General features: G+C 39.4%; 1 long non-coding RNA gene across 3 annotated transcripts in view; it reads left to right on the top strand.

Moving 5' to 3' along the window:
• Positions 1-20084, top strand: part of LOC131829697 (uncharacterized) — a 90339-nt gene that overhangs the window by 49709 nt on the left and 20546 nt on the right. For 2 of the 3 annotated variants that reach the window (XR_009352959.1, XR_009352960.1), the window contains exon 2: positions 15636-15703. This is a non-coding gene — a long non-coding RNA (uncharacterized LOC131829697). Of the gene's footprint in view, positions 1-15635; positions 15704-19336; positions 19441-20084 lie in introns of all 3 variants that reach the window. The other variant, XR_009352958.1, reaches the window with a different exon arrangement.

The following is a 20084-nucleotide window of genomic DNA, read 5'->3' as shown; positions in this document are numbered from 1 at the left end:
TGAGCCCTTCAAATATTTGAAAACATTGATTATGTCCCCTCGTAAACTCTCTCTTTTGCCAGCCAAACAGCCACATTCATTGACTTGTTCCTCTTGAGATCTCCTCCTCCTGGTTACTCTCCCCTGAACTCCTAAAGATGTTTGCATCTCCTGAACTTAGTGCCTTGCAAAAGCAAATGTGCTATTGAGTGAAGTTCAATCAAAACTTACAGGGAGAAAAATGTCACCTGCTTCATTTTTTATACTCTTAATGTACATTTCCTGCTGGTATTTTTCTTTTTTAAAAATTAATTTTTTATTAATATATAGTGTATTATTAGCCCCAGGGGTACAGGTCTGTGAATCGTGATGTTTACACACTTCACAACACTCACCATAGCACATACCCTCCCCAATGTCCATAAGCCAACCACCCTCTTCCTACTCCCCTCCTCCCAGAAATCCTCAGTTTGTTTTGTGAGATTAAGAGTCCCTTTTGGTTTGTCTTCTTCTCGATCCTATCTTGTTTCATTTTTCCTTCCCTACCCCCAAACCCCCAAATTGCTTCTTAAATTCTTCATATCAGGGAGATCATATGATAATTATCTTTCTCTGATTGACTTATTTCACTCAGAATAATACCCTCTTGTTCCATCCATGTCATTGCAAAAGGCAAGATTTCATTTCTTTTGATGGCTGCATAGTATTCCATTGTGTATATATACCACATCTTCCTTATGCATTCATCTGTTGATGGACATCTAGGTTCTTTCCATAGTTTGGCTATTGTGGACATTGCTACTATAAACATTCCAGCGCACTTGCCCCTTCAGATCACTACATTTGTATCTTTAGGGTAAATACACAGTGGTGTGATTGCTGGGTCTATTTTCAAGCTTTTGAGGAACCTCTCTGTTGTTTCCAGAGTGGCTGCACCAGCTTGCATTCCCACCAACAGTGTAGGATGGTTCCCCTTTCTCCACATCCTCGCCAGAATCTGTGGTTTCCATACATGTTAACTTTAGCCATTCTGACTGGTGTGATGTGGAATCTCACTGTGGTTTTGATTTGTATTTCCCTGATGCTGAGTGATGTGGAGCACTTTTTCGGTGTCTGTTGGCCATCTGGATGTCTTCTTTGCAGAAATGTCTGTTTATGTCTTCTGCCCATTTTTTAAAAGAGCTATTTACTTATTTATTTGACACACAGAGATCACAAGTAGGCAGAAAGGCAGGCAGAGAGAGAGGGAGAAGCAGGCTCCCTGCTGAGCAGAGAGCCCAATGTGGGACTCAATCCCAGGACCCTAAGATCATGACCTGAGCAGAGGGCAGAGGCTTAAACCAATGAGCCACCCAGGCAACCATTTGCCCATTACTTGATTGAATTATTTGTTCTTTGGTTGTGGACTATCATAAGTTTGTTATAGATTTTGGATACTAGTCCTTTATCTGATATGTCATTTGCAAATATCTTCTCCCATGTGTCAGTTGTCTTTTGGTTTTGTTGACTGTTTCCTTTGCTGTACAAGAGCTTTTCATCCTGATGAAGTCCCAATAGTTCATTTTTGCCCTTCCCTCCATTGCCTTTGGTGATGTTTCTAGGAAGAAGTTGCTGTGGCTGAGGTTGAAGAGGTTGCTGCCTGTGTTCTCCTCAAACACTTTGATGGATTTCTTTCTCACATTGAGATTCTTTATCCATTTGGAGTCTATTTGTGTGTGTGGTGTAAGGAAATAGTCTAGTTTCACTCTTCTGCCTGTGGCGGTTTCAATTTTCCCAACACCATTTGTTGAAGAAACTGTCTTTTTTCCATTGGACATTCTTTCTTGCTTTGTTGAAGATTAGTTGGACGTAGAGCTGAGGGTCTATTTTTGGGCTCTGTATTCTGTTGCATTGATCCATGTGTCTGTTTTTGTGCCCGTACCATAATGCCTTGATGATGACAGCTTTGTAATAGAGCTTGAAGTTCGGGTTGGGGATGCTACCAACCTTGGTTTTCTTTTTCAACATTCCTCTGGCTATTCAGGGTCTTTTCTGGTTCCACATAAATTTTAGGATTATTTGTTCCATTTCTTTGAACAACATTGATGGTATTTTGATAGAGATTGCGTTAAATGTGTAAATTGCTTTAGGTAGCATAGACATTTTCACAATATTTGTTCTTCCAACCCATGAGCATGGAACGTTTTTCCATTTCTTTGTGTCTTCCTCCATTTCTTTCATGAGTGCTTTCTGGTTTTCTGAGTACGGAGTCTTTGCCTCTTTGGTTAGGTTTACTCCTAGGTATCTTATGGTTTTGGGTGCAATTGTAAATGGGATTGACTCCTTAATTTCTTTTTCTTCTGTCTTGATGTTGGTGTTTAGAAATGCAACTGATTTCTGTGCATTGATTTTATATCCTGACACTTTGTTGAATTCCTGTATGAGTTCTAGCAGTTTTGGGGTGGACTCCTTTGGGTTTTCCACACAAAGTATCCTATCATCCATGAAGAGTGAGAGTTTGACTTCTTCTTTGCCAATTCAGATGCCTTTTACTTCTTTTGTAGTCTGATTGCTGAGGCTAGAACTATGTTGAATAGCAGTGGTGATAGTTGCCATCCCTGCCATGTTCCTGACCTTAGGGGGAAAGCTCTCAGCTTCTCCCCATTGAGAATGAAATTTGCTGTGTGTTTTTCATAGATGGCTTTGATGATATTGACATGTGTACCCTCTATCCCTACACTGTGAAGAGTTTTGATCAAGAAAGGATGCTGTACTTTGTCAAATGCTTTTTCAGCACCTATTGAGAGTACCATATGGTTCTTATTCTTTCTTTTGTTAATTTATTATATCACAATGATTGACTTGTGGATGTTGACCCTTGCAGCCCAGTAATAAATCCCACTTGGTGTGGGGAATAATCCTTTTTATGTACTGCTGGTTCCTATTGCCTAGTATTTTGGTGAGAATTTTGCATCCATGTTCATCAAGGATATTGCTCTGTAAATGATGGTGTCCTTGTCTGGTTCGGGAATGAGGTAATGCTGGCTTCATAAAATGAATTTGGGAGTTGTCCTTCCATTTCTATTTTTTGGAATAGTTTCAGGAGAATAGGAATTAATCTTTTTTAAAAGTTTGTTAGAAATCCCCTGGGAAGTCGCCTAGCCCTGGGCTCTGATTTGTTGGGAGATTCTTAATGACTGCTTTCATATCTTTACTGGTTATAGGTCTGTTCAGGTTTTCTATTTCTTCTTGGTTCATTTTTGGTAGTTCATATGTCTCTAGGAATCATCCATTTCTTCCAGATAGTCAAATGTGCTGGTGTATAGTTGCTCATAATGTGTTCCTATAATTGTTTGTATTTCTTTGGTGTTGGTTGTGATCTCTCCTCTTTCATTCATGAGTTTATTAACTTGGGTCCTTTTTCTTTTCTTTTTGGTAAGTCTGGCCAGGGGTTTATCAATCTTATTAATTCTTTCAGAGAACTAGCTCCTAGTTTCATTGATCTGTTCCATGGTTCTTTCAGTTTCTATTGCATTGATTTCTGCTCTGATCTTTATTATTTCTTTTCTCCTGCTGGGTTTAGGCTTTCTTTGCTGTTCTTTCTCCAGCTCCTTTAGGTGTAGGGTTAGGTTGTGTATTTGAGACCTTTCTTGATTCTTGAGAAAGGCTTGTGCCGCTATGTATTTTCCTCTCAGGACTGCCTTTGCTGTGCCCCACAGATTTCGAACAGTTGTGTTTTCATTTTCATTTGTTTCCATGAATTTTTTCAACTCTTCTTTAATTTCTTGGTTGACCCTTTCATTCTTTAGTAGGTGTCCATGTATTTGAATTCTTTCCAACTTTCTTCTTGTGACTGAGTTCTAGTTTCAGAGCATTGAGGTCTAAAAATATGCAGGGAATGATCCCAATCTTTTGGTACTGGTTGAGACCTGATTTATGACCCAGGATGTGATCTGTTCTGGAGAATGTTCCATGTGCACTAGAAAAGAATGTGTATTCTGTTGCTTTGGGATGGAATGTTCTGAGTATATCTGTGATGTCCGTCTGGCCCAGTGTGTCATTTAAGGCCTTTATTTCCTTGTTGATCTTTTGCTAAGATGATCTGCCTATTTCAGCGAGGGGGCTGTTAAAGTCCCCTACTATTATTGAATTATTTTTGATGTGTTTCTTCGATTTTGTTATTAATTGGTTTATGTAGTTGGCTGCTCCCATGTTAGGGGCATAGATATTTAAAATTGTTAGATCTTTTTGTTGGACAGACCCTTTGAGCATGAGCTAGTGTCCTTCCTCATCTCTTATTATAGTCTTTGGCTTAAAATCTAATTTATCTGATATAAAGATTGTCACCCACCTTTCTTTGATGCCCATTATTACCATGGTAAGTTGTTTTCCACCCCCTCACTTTAAAGCTGGAGGTGTCTTTGGGTCTAAAATGGGTTTCTTGTAGGCAGCATATTGATGGGTTTTGTTTTTTTATATATTCTGATATCCTGTGTCTTTTGATTGGGGCATTTAGCCCATTTTCATTCAGGGTAACTGTTGAGAGAGAGAAATTTAGTGCCATTGTATTGCCTGTAAGGTGACTGTTACTGTATATTGTCTCCGCTCCTTTCTGGTCTCTTACTTTTAGGCTCCCTCTTTGCTTAGTGGACCCCTTTCAATATTTCCTGTAGAGCTGGCTTGGGGTTTGCAAATTCTTTCAGATTTTCTTTGTCCTAGAAGCTTTTTATCTCTCCTTCTATTTTCAATGATAGCCTAGCTGGATATAGTATTCTTGACTGCACGTTTTTCTCATTAAATGTTTTGAATATATCATGCCAGTTCTTTCTGGCCTGTCTGGTCTCTGTGGATAGGTTTGCTGCCCATCTAATATTTCTACCATTGTATGTTACCAACCTCTTGTCCTGAGCTGCTTTCAGGATTTTCTCTTTGTCACTGAGACTTGTAAGTTATACTCTTAGATGATGGGGTATGGACCAAATATTTTTTTTGGGGGGGGGAGGGTTCTCTGTGCCTCCTGGATTTTGAAGCTTGTTCCCTTCACCAAATTAGGGAATTTCTCTGCTGCTATTTGTTTCAGTATACCTTCTGCCCCTCTCTCTCTTTCTTCTTCTTCTGGGATCCCAATTATTCTAATATTGTTTCATCTTCTGGTGTCACTTATCTCTCAAATTCTCCCCTTGTGGTCTGGTAGTTTTTTGTCTCTCTTTCATCACCTTCTTTATTCTGCATCTTTTGGTCTTCTCTATCACTAATTTTCTCTTCTGCCTCATTTATCGTAGCATTAAGAACCTCTATTTTTTATTGCACCTCATTGGTAGCTTTTTTTAATTTCACCTTGGTTAGATATTAGTTCTTTTATTTCTGCAGAAAGGGCTTTTATTTCTCCTGACAGTGTTTCTCTAATATATTCTATGCCTTTTTTGAGCCCAGCTAGCACCTTGAGAACCATCATTCTGAACTCTACATCTGACATATTACCAATGTCTGTATTGATTAGGTCCCTAGCCTTGGTACTGCCTCTTATTCTTTTTGTTTTGTTTTGTTTATGTAAGTTCTTCTGCCTTGTCTCTTTATCCAGATAAGAATATATGAATGAGCAAATAAAATATTAAAAGGGAGGCAAAGACCCCAGAAAAATGTGTGCTAACCACATCAGAAGAGATCCCAAATTGTCAGAAGAAAGGGGATAAAAAAAGTTCAAAAACTTTTTAAATTATATATATATATATACATACACATATATGTATGTATATATTAGACTGGTGAATAGAACAGCTGCCCACTTGATTTTGGATGTATTTTGGTCTCTGAGAAGGAACTACCTCCCAAAATTTTAAAGAAAGGAAGAAAAACTTATATATACACAAAAATAAGGGTAAACACAATGAAGGGATGGAATATGACTATAACAATAAAAATTTTTTTAAAAAATTCTAAAAAATGATTTGATAAATTGGTTGGGAAAAGAAAAAGTGGAGAGAATATTCTCAGGCTGGAGAATAGAACAAAGCCATGTGCTAGATTTGTATATTTTGATCTATTAGAAGAAGTTGTATCCCAACAATTTTTAGAAGAAAAAACCCTATATGTATGCAAAAAATAAAATTAGATACAATGAAGGGTAAAATATGACTATAATAATGAACGTTCAAATGGATTTTTTTAAAGAAAAGTATTGTTAAGATAAACAAGTTAAAAATGTTAAAAGAGGAAAGAGTAAAAGTTAAAAAGTTAGAATAAGAAAAAAATCAAAAATAAAATTTAAAAAATTTAATTAACTTTGCAAGTCTAATGAATCATGGGCAGAAAGCCATGAATTCCATGCTTTGCTTTCCCATCCTCTGGAATTCCACTGTTCTCCTTGATCAGTAAGCCTCGTCTTGGATGGATATTCTTGCTCATCTTCTGGGGACAGGGGCCTATTGTGCTGATTCTCAAGTGTTTTTGCCCAAAGCAGAATTTCACCACCCTTGCCAGTGGATTGTGCTAAGTAATCTGCTGAGGCTTGCTCTTGGGAGCTTTTGTTCCCTGAATACTTTCTATAGAGCTCTGGAGGATGGGAGTGAAAATGGTGCCTCCCAATCTCTGGCCCAGAGGAGCCAACAGCTCAGAACCCCACTTCTCAGTGTGCCCTTGGAGAAAAGCGCTCAATCACTCCCATCTCCCCAGTCTCCAGCCATGCTGTGACCAAACATTTCTGTCTCTGGCACACAGCCCCATTTGGAGTCTCCAAATCTGGAAGATCCTGCTGCTCTGCTCTTCCAGTGCCTCTCCCAGATCTGCCTCTTGTGGGGTCCCTGCTCAAAGAGCAATGGCCTGATTGTGCCAGAGATCACAGTTAAGGTAACCCGGAGCTGAGAGTTCATTCATTAGTTCCATCTCTGTAGCTGGCTTCTCCACTCTGGTACATGTGAGGTTTGCTACACTAAGACACCCCTGATCCTTTATTGACCCTTCGGGACCTGAGACCACACTGTCCCCAAGAGGGCTCCACCCCCATTTAACCTCTGGAGCAATGTCCCTCTGTGGAGCAGACTTTTAAAAGTTCTAATTGTGTGCTCTGCTGCACCACCACTTGCCTTGAGCTGGCCCTTCCCCCTATAGTCTATCTTCCTGTCACTTCAGATTCACTTCTCCACACATCCTGTTTTCAGAAAGTGGTCAATTTTCTGTTTCTAGAATTACTGCTCTTCTAATCTTCGATCTCCTGTTGGATTTGTAGTTGTTGGGAATGGTTTGATAACTAACTGAACTCCTGCAACCTGATGTCATCTCAGCCTGCTATTCCTCACCCATCTTGACTTCTCCTCTGCATTCCTTTTGGGATTTTTCATACTGAAGTCCCATTCTGGATTCATTGCTGATGTGCTCTGTGAATAACCACAAGTTTTTCCCTCACAGGTGCTGAAGCCATGCCATATGACTTACTTGTATGCTTATAAATTGTTTCTTTTTATAGACATTAGAGGACATTAAAGTCCCTTTAACTCACCATAAGAGTAGCCTAGACATGGCAAGAGAAAAAAGATATAGAACCAAACCCTACATAAAATTCACTGAAGAAAATGTAATACCAGTTGTCAAATACTAAAGTTTTAGAGTATTTATCTTATTTGAAGATTTCAGAACATTTTTATTATGATTTTTATAGCAAATGATACGTTCAAGTGCTTTTTTTCTCCCTGGAGGATTTCTAAAATTATCATTGGGATACCCTTACAAAATTGACAAAACCAAGCCATATTCTCTAGAAACATGTCCTTTAAGGTTTTAAGACTGGTTTTCATTTGACTGGGGCAAGGTAACTGGTATTGCTATCATTTCATCAGGAAACAAAATTCACACTCCATTTTAAATGTAGAAAGGGATATGGCAGGATTAATAAAAGAATGAAAGTTTCTCCAAGCAGGAGCCAAGCCTTCACAATCTCCAATAGCAGCTCTCACTGTCTGACTACTCAGTGGGCAGAACAGAAGCCTGTGTGATGGCAATGGGTCAGAGCTGCTTAACAAAGAGAGTGAAGACTACCAAAGTTGAAATAGGAGCCAAAAGTAAAGATAAAGGAGGAGAAGTAGCATATTGAGGTGAGGAAAGTAATAGTTGTCAAAATGATGAAGTTAGAGAGTCAAGAGTTAGGAAGCAATGAGAAGTAATAGAGGATGATTTACAGAAGAGGTAGAGAAATTCACAGAAAATTGCTGGAATAGAACAGAACAATCAAGGGCACAGTAGCTAAAAATCCCAGCTTCCCAGGAGAAGAATTTTTAATATAGATGTTTTCTAATATTGGCTTGATATGAAATTAAGAAATGTTTTACTTTCAGGAATCCTGGCTAAGTGAGCCAAAGAGAAGGTCATGTGTCAAAAGAAAAGCAGGATTTCTTAACTTTGACAGGATATTAGAATCATCTGTGGAACTTTAAAAAAGTGGTTTAAATTGTGTTTCATTTCATTTATTGTCTTTAAACTTTAAGTAAAACAAACAAACAAAAAACCAAAGAACAAAAAACAAGATCCACAAAACAGTAATACTTCCTTTTCAAGTTTAAAGCTTAACAAGGAAATATTACTAAAGCTATGGAAAATTACTTTTCTAGTTTTATTGAATTTTTCTTGAGGGTTTGAACCTTAAGACATCCTCCTTCCCTTGCAACTTCCTTGTAATTTTCATTTTGAATGTTTTATGATGTCACACTGCACTGCTTCTTCAGTATTTCTATACTGAGTCAACAGTTTGATTCCCTACTGAAATCATGTCCCCACTGAGAAAGACATACTAATTTCAAGATTTGCATGACTAAACAGGGTCAAGTTCAAATTCCCCATCACTATCAACAGATTGTGGAAAAGAGAAAAATACTGATTAAAATACTAAAATGAAATTACTGGTTGCTGGAAAAAGCATGACTTTCAGAGAAAAATAAGATGCTTTACATGAAAATATTCCTGTTAAAACATATTTTTAAGAAAATTACACCTTTTTGCCATAGGACTTGATGGTCTAGAATTCACATTTTTTCCTGAACCAAAATTAAGTATCAAAGTTTTCTTTGCAGTTCTAAGATTGAGATAATCTTAGAATATTCCAGCTTTCAGAAAAAAAGGGGGGGGGCAAAAGACCAGGAATTCTACTTTTTATATTTAAGTACATTTTTAAAGATTCTCCTTTTGATACTTGTAAAACACTCCCATGTGTCCAACTATACTTTCTGATTAGTTGATATTGAATGTTGACCTGAAAGTTTAAAATAAGTACATTTCAACACTGTAGTGTCACAAAAAGGGGAACTATTATAATATTGAGGTGTAAAAATAGCAAAAAAAAAAAAATTCAGCTTAATAAATGTGAAACATGTAATTGTTTTCTATATCACTAAGTTTTGCCAAACTGTCTTTGCTGTCACTTTACACTACATAGATTGGTGGCTTGTGTATCTTTGGTGACTTTTAAGAAACAAAACAAAAACTCACAAAGGTTTGATCAATTTCATTCAGTGGAGTGTTTTCCTTTATCCCCCAAGGATGAGCTCTCCCTTTCTCACAAGAATTTGATCATGACACATCTCTTGGATTTTGTTTGTGTTTTTATCTTTGATTGGGTTATTACAGTATTTCTCTAAACCCAACTATCCTTCCTTCAAGTAGCACATCTTCCATGATAGCTTTCAAAACACCGGGCTCACCTTTCCCCTCTTACTAGAATCCTAAAACCACAGCCAGTGAAAAACAAAAGTGAATAAGACACTTCACTGGTGTGTTAGATATAGTCATTCTCTTATAATAATCATCATGGCAATCAGATTTAATGACAACTCAAATGCGGTCTAGGAGTTAGTGCCTTAGGAAGTAAAAGGGGATTCACATTCACTGTGCTTTGACTATGTGCAGGTACTTTCTACATGTCTTAATCTCCACACCTCTCCACTAGATACCATGCCTGAAAGGATATCTTTACATTATCCCTTATTGAGCATTCCTTCATGAACCTGGTGTAGACCTCGATCTGCTGCAGGAGAGAAAGGGCAGACATACCCTAAATCATGGTCATTGACAAACTTCATCAAAACTCACTTGATCACTATAGGGTCATACCATGTAGCAAAACAGTTACTAGAAATTATTATAGCATAAGCATGTCTGAACAGCATAATTCTTAGAATCAGAATTTTCCAGTCCTACAGATATGTTTTCTAGGTCAAAAGTAAATTTAAATCATCTGCTTTAAAAATCCTTTCAGATTAAAATATCATATGTCCTACTCCATACTTGTTCCTTGTACAAATCTGTAAGAGTTAACAGATACAGGACAACTAATAGATATGCAAACCATTCACACTCTAGGAATCTAGTGCATATCCCTGAATCTTACACACTAGAAAGTTGTATATTCAGTCCTTACAACCTCTGACATTAAATTTACATTTTATTGTATAGTCCTTAACTTCTCAAAACACCCTTAAGAAATCATCCTTGAAAGCACTGTCATAATTGCTATAATGTGTTAAGGTTGATAAGTCTAACACTCTGTGCACCAGTCATAAAAAGCTCCAATGTGATTCAAGATTGGAAGATATTCCTTCTGAAGAAGTAGTTCCTTCTCCCCTACATTCCTCTTTCTAGTTGGGAAACTGGACATCCTGGGAATAAGCTTAAAGCTGAATCAAAGAAACCATCCACTTACTTTTGCAGAGAGATTTTTTTTTCCCTTGGCCTCAATTTTCTACTTACATTTAGCCAAGTTGTTTAAAGTCATCTGGAATTAAAAATTCTCTTATATCATTAGGACAGAGGAGTTTGAACATATGTAAATTTAATAAATAAAGGCTAAGCACTTACCAGGATATGTAATTGAAGTAACTGTAGATGTTTGACAATTTTATGAAAGTAAACATTCTAAAATGTAAACCTAGGTCACTCCTTGATTACAAGTCCTTCCATATCTGTCACAGGTTTCAGAATAAAGTCAAAGTTCCTAAGTGTCCAAGTTCCTACAGCCACGGTCAGCCCTTAGTTCCTGCCATCTAAAAAATGTTCTACCTCCTGCAGGCTTGTTTTGGGTCTTTTGGGATGTCAGATCCAGTGGTAGTCAAAGAAATGGCCAGAGAAGGAGAAAGACTCAAATAACTAAAGAAAACTGAACAAGGAGATGAGAAAGGAGGTGGGCAGTGGGGTGTTGGGGGAAGGCAGGGAGAAGAGAGAGATGAAGGTTGGTGCCAAGAAAAAACTGGAGAATGAGAGACACAAGGCCAGTCTTGAGGTGTTCAAAAGTAAGATGTGATTGGGAGGGAGACAAACCATAAGAGACTCTTAATCTCACAGAACAAACTGAGGGTTGCAGGGGGTAGGGGGTAAGGATAGGGTGTCTGGGTTATGGACATTGGGGAGGGTATGTGCTATGGTGAGTACTATGAAACGTGTAAGCCTGATGATTTCCAGACCTGTACCCCAGGGCAAATAATACATTATATGTTAATAATTTTAAAAAATAATAAAAATAAAGTTAAACACCCTGTAAAAAAAGGAATTCAGATTGGGGACAGATGAGGATTTTAGTGTTCTTCTGAGAAACACAAGTAGAAATCAGAACTACTTGATCCTCTTCTGTGATTAGACTGAGCTTTCTTACATGCCACTCCATAAAGAAATTGGGCTGTGTGGGACTCTGGGTTCTGTTCACACTAGAAGTAAAACACACTAACCTTCTATTTATTTGACCACTAGGATTTCCTCTGACTCCAGCACCACACTCACCCTGACTCTAAGAGTTGCCTGCAGTTTATAGAACCCATGTTTTTCTTGCATCAGAGTCTCTAAACTTCTAAAACATTGCTCTATCTAGAGCATTCACTGTCACCCCTCTTTTATACTAGGCTAAAGCCTGCAGCTTCCTCAAAATCAGTTTAAATATTCATCCTACAGGAAGCCTTCCTTCCCACCCCATCTCAAATCAGAGATGCATACACAGAGAAAGCACATCTGCTCCATCAGTCTGTTTCCTTCAATTTCTCCCATTGCACTAAGCTCCATGAGGGTAAGACAGTGAGAGCAAGAAAATGAACAACACTTAAAGTGAAAGCAGGAAAAACAAAAACACTTGGCATCAAGAACTCAGAATGGTTATAAAATTAAGCCTTCTTTCACAAAATATACTATCAGAAAATGACTCATACAGAGGTTTTCTGGTTTATAGTAAAATACTACCATTGAGGCTTTGAAGATATGGGGCACTTATGAAATCTCCAAAAAATTATCTTACTTCTTAAGCAAAATTCCAAAGATACAAATGAGAGTAAACACAGAGGCTGATTTGATTAAATATCTGGAATTTTAAAACTGATCTGAAATAAAGACAACTCAAAAAGACATACATAAAAATGTTTTAAAAGACTTTCAGACAAGATGGTAGTATGGTAGCAGATATCTAAAATCCTTCCTAGAAATTGAGCTAAGTTCTAAAGGAAAAATAAGAATAGCGAAGAATCCTACCTTGAAGTTCACATTGGTCAAACTCTAAGAGACAGTTAGTGAATTTAATTAACTTTAGCAGCAAGAGTTCACACAGTCTATTAGATGACTATCCAAATCATTAGAAAACTGAATCAGCAGGCAAGTTTTCAGAAATGACAGAGAATAGCACTGTAGAACTGAGCTAGGAAGGAAATGGCAGCTCTGCCATCAGACTCTGACCTGCAAACCTTGGAAGCTGAGACCCCCTCCCCTCCGCAATCAAGCACCACAAAACTGGATACCCCAGCATGGTATTTGCCGGCAGAACCTAGAACAGCCAGCACCTCACTCTTCTCTTCCAAGTAACATGCAAGTGCATCTGAATGAGAAACCTAAGTCCCATTTAGAACTCCAGCTAACAGAGTATCTAGGAAATGTATTTATTTTTTCAGCTCTTGCACACAAAAAGGCACACTAGAAATAGGGGGATACAGATCCTGAAAGTCTGTCCCCCAGGTCACACACAAACATGTGGGTGTCTCCTCAATACATCATGGCAAAAACCTCAAGGGTTTTTGCTGCCTATAAAGAAGGTATTAGCTTGAAGGGCTCCACATACTCATAATTCCCCCTCCCCAAGAGTAGTGCTGTGACATAGGGAAGAGCTAAGGAAATCCTTGGGGGGTGAGGGGCAAAACCAAAAACAAATACTTCTAAATTTGAGGTGATAGGGCTAGAGGTGAGACTGGCACTTCTCCACTTAATGTCCTATCACCAGCACAAACAAGGGCCAGGATATCTCATTCAGAGAGGGCCCTGGTCATATCAAATAAAAACCTGCAATGGAAGGTTCTCTGATCTTGCTTCTCACCAATGTAGCAGAATTTTTCAACTAGAAATACCCTCTCCTAAACTATAAGAGCATTCTAGATTTCTACCAACAAGATATAGCTGGCTCTGGTACCATTATATTCCTGGATTATAAGAAATGTGACTTTTGGCCCTACTAGAAGAGTTTCAAGTAATGAAACTGTAAAAATCATGTTTCCTGTAGATGTATTTATCTTTCTCTGCACACCCCTCAGACTGATAAATCAATGAAAATTTAAAAGAATTCAGTTAAACACCTTAACTTCTGAAAGGAGAAGGCCACCAATAGCCTTGTAAATACTATTTGGAGGAAATGGGATTCAGCAACAGATCTGCTCCAGCTCAGTAATGAACACTTGAGGAGAAGCAGCCATACTGAGGGGGGTGGGGGTGGGGGTAGTCAACCATTTATATCACCTGCAGTGAAATTAAAGAAAATTAATGGGACCAAGGAAGGATACAGAGAGAATGCACAAGACTAGAGATAAAAAGAATACTAACATTAAGTTAAAAAAAAAAAAAAACAATGTAATAGTACAGTGACATTTTAAATGGCACTAGAAATAGCCAAGATCAGATCCAACTACAGAAAATAAACTGCAGGGACTCTTTCACAGTTAGATTAAAAAGATAACAGCAAATGAGGCACGTAAAATATATGAAAAACAGCTTACATATTTAAAATGTGAATGAGTATTAGTTTAATACACGTTTTTGGACATCTTTGTACCTGGCTTAAAATGAAATGTAGGACATACAAAGATAGAATATTTTCCTAACCTGAGGAAAGATTCAAGCAGATCAAAAGGGCTCACAATCTACTAAGAAAAGTAGCAAAATAATAAACACTTGGTTATATCATGAGGAGATATTGGTTCAGGGGGCTGGGTGGGAGGGATGAGGCTGTCCCTGAGGTGTTTTTTGTTCTGTTTTGTTTTTTAGAATTTTTATTTATTTAAGAGAGTGTGAATGAGTGAGCCAGTGAGAGGTAGAGGGGGAGAGAGAGAGAGAGCAGGAGCCAACACACACATAAGAATGGTGGGGAGGGGCAGAGGGAGAGGGAGAATCAAGCTCTCCAATGAGAAGGAAACCGACTCTGGGGTCTATCCCACGACCCTATGATCATGACCTGAGCCAAAGGCAGATGCTTAACCGACTGAGACACCCAGGTGCCCCATCCCTGAGCTTTTTAATGTGCACAATAGATACAGGAAACAATGGAGGAAATTTGTATGAAAATTTCAGGGAAAATATTGGGAGCCACAAATGTGGAATCTTAAAAAACAGAACAACAAAAATCAGAAGCAGATTCAAATCCAGAGAACTGGTATTTGTCAGAAGTGTGGGGGCAAAGGATGGACAGAATAGGTGAAGGACATTAAGAGTACAAACTTTCAGTTACAATGTAAGTAAGTCACAGGGATGAAGAGTACAGCAAGGAGACTATAGTCAATAACATTGTAATAATGTTGTCTGGTGACAGATGTTAACCATTTATCTTAGTGAGCTTCCTATAATGTATAGAATTATCAAATCACTATGTTGTACACTTACAACTAATGTGACATTGTAGGTCAATTACACTTAAAAGAATTCTGAAATGAACTGAAATGAATTTTTCACACAAAAAAAGGCAAAAATTATTCCCAGATATACTTCCTGAAATTTTTTGTATACCACTCTTGCAATCTTCCTGGAAAAAAAATCTTAAATATTCCAGTCAACCCACCAACACAGCAAGATATAGATTTCAAAAATAAACTGTGATATTAAAAAGAGGCAACTCAGAGAATACTTCTCCAAAAAACTAGCTCCAAACATAGAGCTTTTATAGCCACACAGGAATATGAAGGTACACGATCCTTAATTTTCTTTTCAGTAAACTGAGGAAATATTTTCCTTAAAGTCTTAGATATTTTCAACCCATTAACTCCTCATCCTAGGCAGGTTGGAATTCATCTTCATAACTGCCACCTTGTGAAAAAATGCTTTCTACCAGGACAGACATCACTCCTTACACATCCGTGAAGGACAAAAGGGCTAAAAAGAGACCTTTCTGACCTATAGGTCCCTCCTTTTAATCAAAAATTCTTGGGGTGCCCAGGTGGCTCAGTCAGTTGAGCATGTGACTTGATTTCAGCCTAGATCATGATTTCAGGGTCGTGAGATGGACCCCCATCTCGGGCTCTGTGCTGGGCGAGGAGCTTAGGCTCCCTCCACCCTTCCCCCTCTCACTCTAAAAAAATAAACTTTCTCAGGAGTTCCCCAATAATATCTTTTTAGATCTTACTGGTCAGAACTAGGCTATATGTCCTTTGTAATGGAATAGAAGCTAAGAAAATATTTGCCACTTTCAGGCTTTCTCATAATTGATCTCAGAGTTGAAAAGAAGACTGTGAGCCAAGACTATAATGTCCATCATCAGGTAAATATTAAAGTCATGGTAAAGTTCTGCAAAACATTTCTATGTTAGTTCTTGAGAGTTGTGTTTTTTTTTTTTTTTCCAATTATATCCAGGCAAAACTCAGGATATGCCAACAATAATAAAAGAAAAAGGCTGGGGGGGGGGGTGCGTGCTTACAGGGGTGGGTGGGAAAATGTGGAGATCATGGCAAATGCTAAAACTTAAAAGTAAAATAGTGTCTCTGTCTTGGGGAGTCCCTCTCCTTTGTTGATGGGAAACCTACATACATAAGAAGGTGTAATCCTCACCCTTGGGGATGGTTAAGGGACAGGACCATTATTTACACCATATACCAAGACCCCTCTTGTTAGCTTAGCATTCCCCTCACTCCCCACCTTCACACTTCCCTCAGGCAACACCAAAACAAAATCCCCACTTATTTAAGAACTTCAGACCCTGAGTTTACATGGTCAGTTTTTCACAAATTCCACAAGCAAGTTTCTATGGAAGGGGAGGTGGTATAGATTAGGAAAGAAGAGAAGACAGTGACTGCCTTCAGCACAAATGACCCTTCAAGCAGGCAGTTTTGGAGGACACAACCTGAAGTCTTCTAGAAAGTGGACTTCTTTCCCAGCTGACTCCTCTTAAGCAGGGTAATTTTCTGGAGATAACACTACCCTCACACTCTCACCGCCACCTCCCTTGCCTTGAGCCCTTAAAAACCATCGGTTTAATCCATTGGTAGCCTGACCCAAGGTTTATTCCTCTCTTTCCACTGCATGAAAACTCAGTGAGAATGCCCCAAGGGCAGCCCAAAAACTCAAACACATCCCTGTCTAGCATGGTCAGCAACTGCGTGAGTTCCTCATTTTCCCTGAGAACTACTGCCTCCTGCTTCTCAATGATTTTCACCACCTGTGAAACAAACTTCTCTCTTTTCTACAAGATACAACAGGACAGAAAGAGAAACAAGAGCTCAAAACCCATCAAAGCATTCCTGCTCAATTCTGCCAAAAGCCTTTATACCCTTACCTTCCCTCCTGCTATTTATTAGCTTTGCCAATTTTCCATATGGTCTGCCTCCCATCTGACCACTTCAGGTTGTTGAGAATGTCAGTTTCTGGTGGAGAAAGGGAAGGTGCATGGGTGCTATAGATTTCTGAGGAGCTTTCTTCTAAGAACACTTCCCTTCACCTCCAGAAACTTGCTTCCTTGGTGGTTTCACCATTCCCCAGTATCTGCCACTCCTGCTCCAGGAGCTTCCCCAGCTCCTTCCCCTTCCTTTACACCTCATACACTGCACCTTCTACTGGTCATCAACTGCTAGCATTTTTTTTCTAGATGTCATTGTCTAGATGTCATCTAGAGGATGGGACCACCAGTTGACCTACAAACTAAATGCAGTCAATAGGAGGCTCCTAAACCCCCCATCCTTGAAATACACATTGTGCCCAGTGTTCCAACCATGGGAATGGCTTCAAGGATGTGGTCTTGAGAGAACAATGTGTTGTTGATATTATCTGAAGACTATAGGCTACTGAACACTATGAGAGCCTTTATAAACTTTTAAGATTTGGAGGGATACAGTGGAGATCTACCCCTGCTGCAGCCACCCCGACAATCCTGTGACTTTTCTTGACTACCAATCTCTGTGCTCTCCCTCTTTCTTCTGTCTCCCCTTGTCCTATGTTAAAAGGGACCAGTTTGTGAACCAGCAGCAACTGTTGCAGTTTCTTCACCTGGTGGGACAGAGGGAACCAGTGAGCATGAAAGGCACACAGGACTCCCAGAGCCACCAACCAGTAGAAATATATCAGATCCTACACAAATGGAGAAAAAGAATAGGACCTTCCCCTTGTAAATGTGTAGGACACAGATATGAGAAACATGCCATACACGCGCCCCCCCCACCCCCCACCGCTGAAGCCAAAGCCTGGTATTCAACCTCCTGCCCAGCCTGGCCCAAGTCACAATAGCCCCTGGTTCCATTCTTCAAACTCCAGTTAGGAATCCTTCACAGCAGTAATCCACTTAGGTGTCTCCACCTAGGCCTGGATTGGGGTAGGAGAGGCAAGCTGTCCTTTTAAGACAGTGGTTTTCAGACATTAGTGGATAGCAGCATCTCCTGGAGAACTTGTCAAGCCTGATGACCAAATCCACCCCCAGAGTTTCTGATAAAATGGGTCTGGGTAGGGGCCCAGAATTTGCATTTCTAACAAGCCTCCAGGTGATGCTGTTGTGATGATGAAGAAAACACACTTTGAGAACCACTGCTGTAAGCTACCCTGACTTCTTTTGACTTCCTATTTTCCTCCTTCCAGATTCTAAGCACCTTTCATTGTCAGGAAATGATTCTAAGTACTTTAACTCCTCTCTGTACCCACTCTATCTGATTCTAAACCATAAGCAAGTGATAAGACATATACTCAATGCCCTTGAAGGTTGCTTTGTAGAGCAGTTAAGAATGAGCAAACTCTCAGGATGCCAGGGTGGCTCAGTCTGTTAAGCATCTACCTTTGGGTCTTGGGGTCCTAGGATCAAGTCCCATATCAGGCTCTCTGCTCAGTGGGGAGTCTGCATCTCCCTCTCCCTCTGACCCCTCTCACTGTCTCTCTTAAACAAACAACAACAAAAAAAAAAACAATGAATGAAGTCTGATAACTGCATTGAGTCTTGTTTCTGCTGTGTACAAACTATGACCTCAGCCAGTGACTTCTGAGCTTCTCCATTCCAAGTGCTTTATCTAGTGCCCTATATACAATGTGTGCCTCATCATTGTTTTTAGCATTATTGTCAGAAAAGTCTTTTCAGATAAAATCTGCTTCCACCAATCTTCTTTTCATTACACATCCTAATTTAATCTAATAGTCCCATTGGAGTCAGTCAACTGTATGGTTTTCGAAGATGCCCAGGTGATTTCAATGCATAAGTTTTCGAAACCACAAGGTAGACTAATTATTTCCCACCTCCACCAGGTGAAGAGAATCACTGCCACTTGCCCCTCCTTGAGCACCTACCACAATATGGAGCTTCAGAGACTACATGCCCACAGGATCCACCATACCTCCTCTGTGCTCTCTAATGTGGAGCACACCCTGTCCAAACTTCTCCTCCTATTCTATTCTGAGATCCTGAGAGTTCAAAGTGGGGTCCATCCCCCTCCCCAGAGCCACCCCTTCCCAATAAAGTGCAGAAGGCCCGGGGAGAAGGGAATATCATACCCTTCGCTGAGTCATGACCATGTTATGTCCATGAGAGATAGGAATAGAGAAGTGGCCAAGGTTATTAGTTACAAAGAACACCACCACCCTTTCAGCCCCTTCACCTCAATGGAAAGAACTCTCTATTCATTCCCTGGATTCAGGAAAAACATCTCATTGGGGTAAGCTCGACCTAGCTGAGCACCAGCAGTAGTTGAGCAGGAAAGTGTAGGTATCTGGTAGTGGGGGGAAAAAAATGCCACCTAGATACAAGGTCTGGGCTCCTCTAGGGTTAGGTTATCTAGGAGGTACAGGAATCATACCTCCAGAGCAGAAATTCCATGTCACCCATGGTAAAGTGTCAGGGAGATGGAAACTAAGTAATGGGAAAGCCCCAGGTACTACCTGGGATCAGAAACTCTTCCTTACGATGTTTCACGATGCTTTCTGAAAGGAGCCAAATGTTGGATGAAGCTGGATTGCCTCCAGCTTTCTGAAAGCCAATATAATTCCACAAAGGGGCCAGAGACTACCCAAGCACTGCTTCCTGAAATTCAGGTAGAGTTTCCCTCCTCTTCTCTAATGAAGCTTTTTTTTTAAACCAGGAAATACTTCAAGGATCAAAGAGTCAGATCTTTTCTTTGGCCAATAAGGAAAAAGAATCAGTCACAATAAGTGGAAAAGCCAGGAATGAATTCCATGTTTTAATTTCAAGTTAATTTTTCTCACTGTACCATATTTCCTTAGTCTCTAATTCATCTTTCACCATCTCTAATCTACTTGTTTCCCAGCCAGTCAGCCAAGCCAAAACATGAATTCTTATTCAGGATAGCCAGTCTCAAAAAGCCCGATTTCCCAAAACACTTTGAGTCCCATTCTCTTTCTTATTGGACCATCTCAGTTTCTTCAAAAAGAAAAAGAAAAAGAAAGGAAGAAAGAAAGGAAGGAAGGAAGGAAGAAAGAAGGAAAGAAAGAAAGAAAGAAAGAAAGAAACTGAAGAAATCACATAAGAGGAAAATAGCAGGAGTAGCTACTAGTTAGTGTCATTTTACCTGACAAATTCCAAGGATTTCAGCGTAGAGCCTCCTAGGGCTGGCCTAGTTGCTCACTAGTTCTCAATTTTGGCTCCACATTAGAAATGCTTGGCGAGATTTTAAGATCCCCTGTACCCAGACCAATTAAATCAGAATCTCTGAGCAGGA

Source organism: Mustela lutreola, chromosome 1 (assembly GCF_030435805.1).
Source record: "Mustela lutreola isolate mMusLut2 chromosome 1, mMusLut2.pri, whole genome shotgun sequence".
In the NCBI taxonomy this organism is placed as follows: Eukaryota; Metazoa; Chordata; class Mammalia; order Carnivora; family Mustelidae; genus Mustela; species Mustela lutreola.
This window is presented reverse-complemented; position numbering and strand designations above follow the sequence as displayed.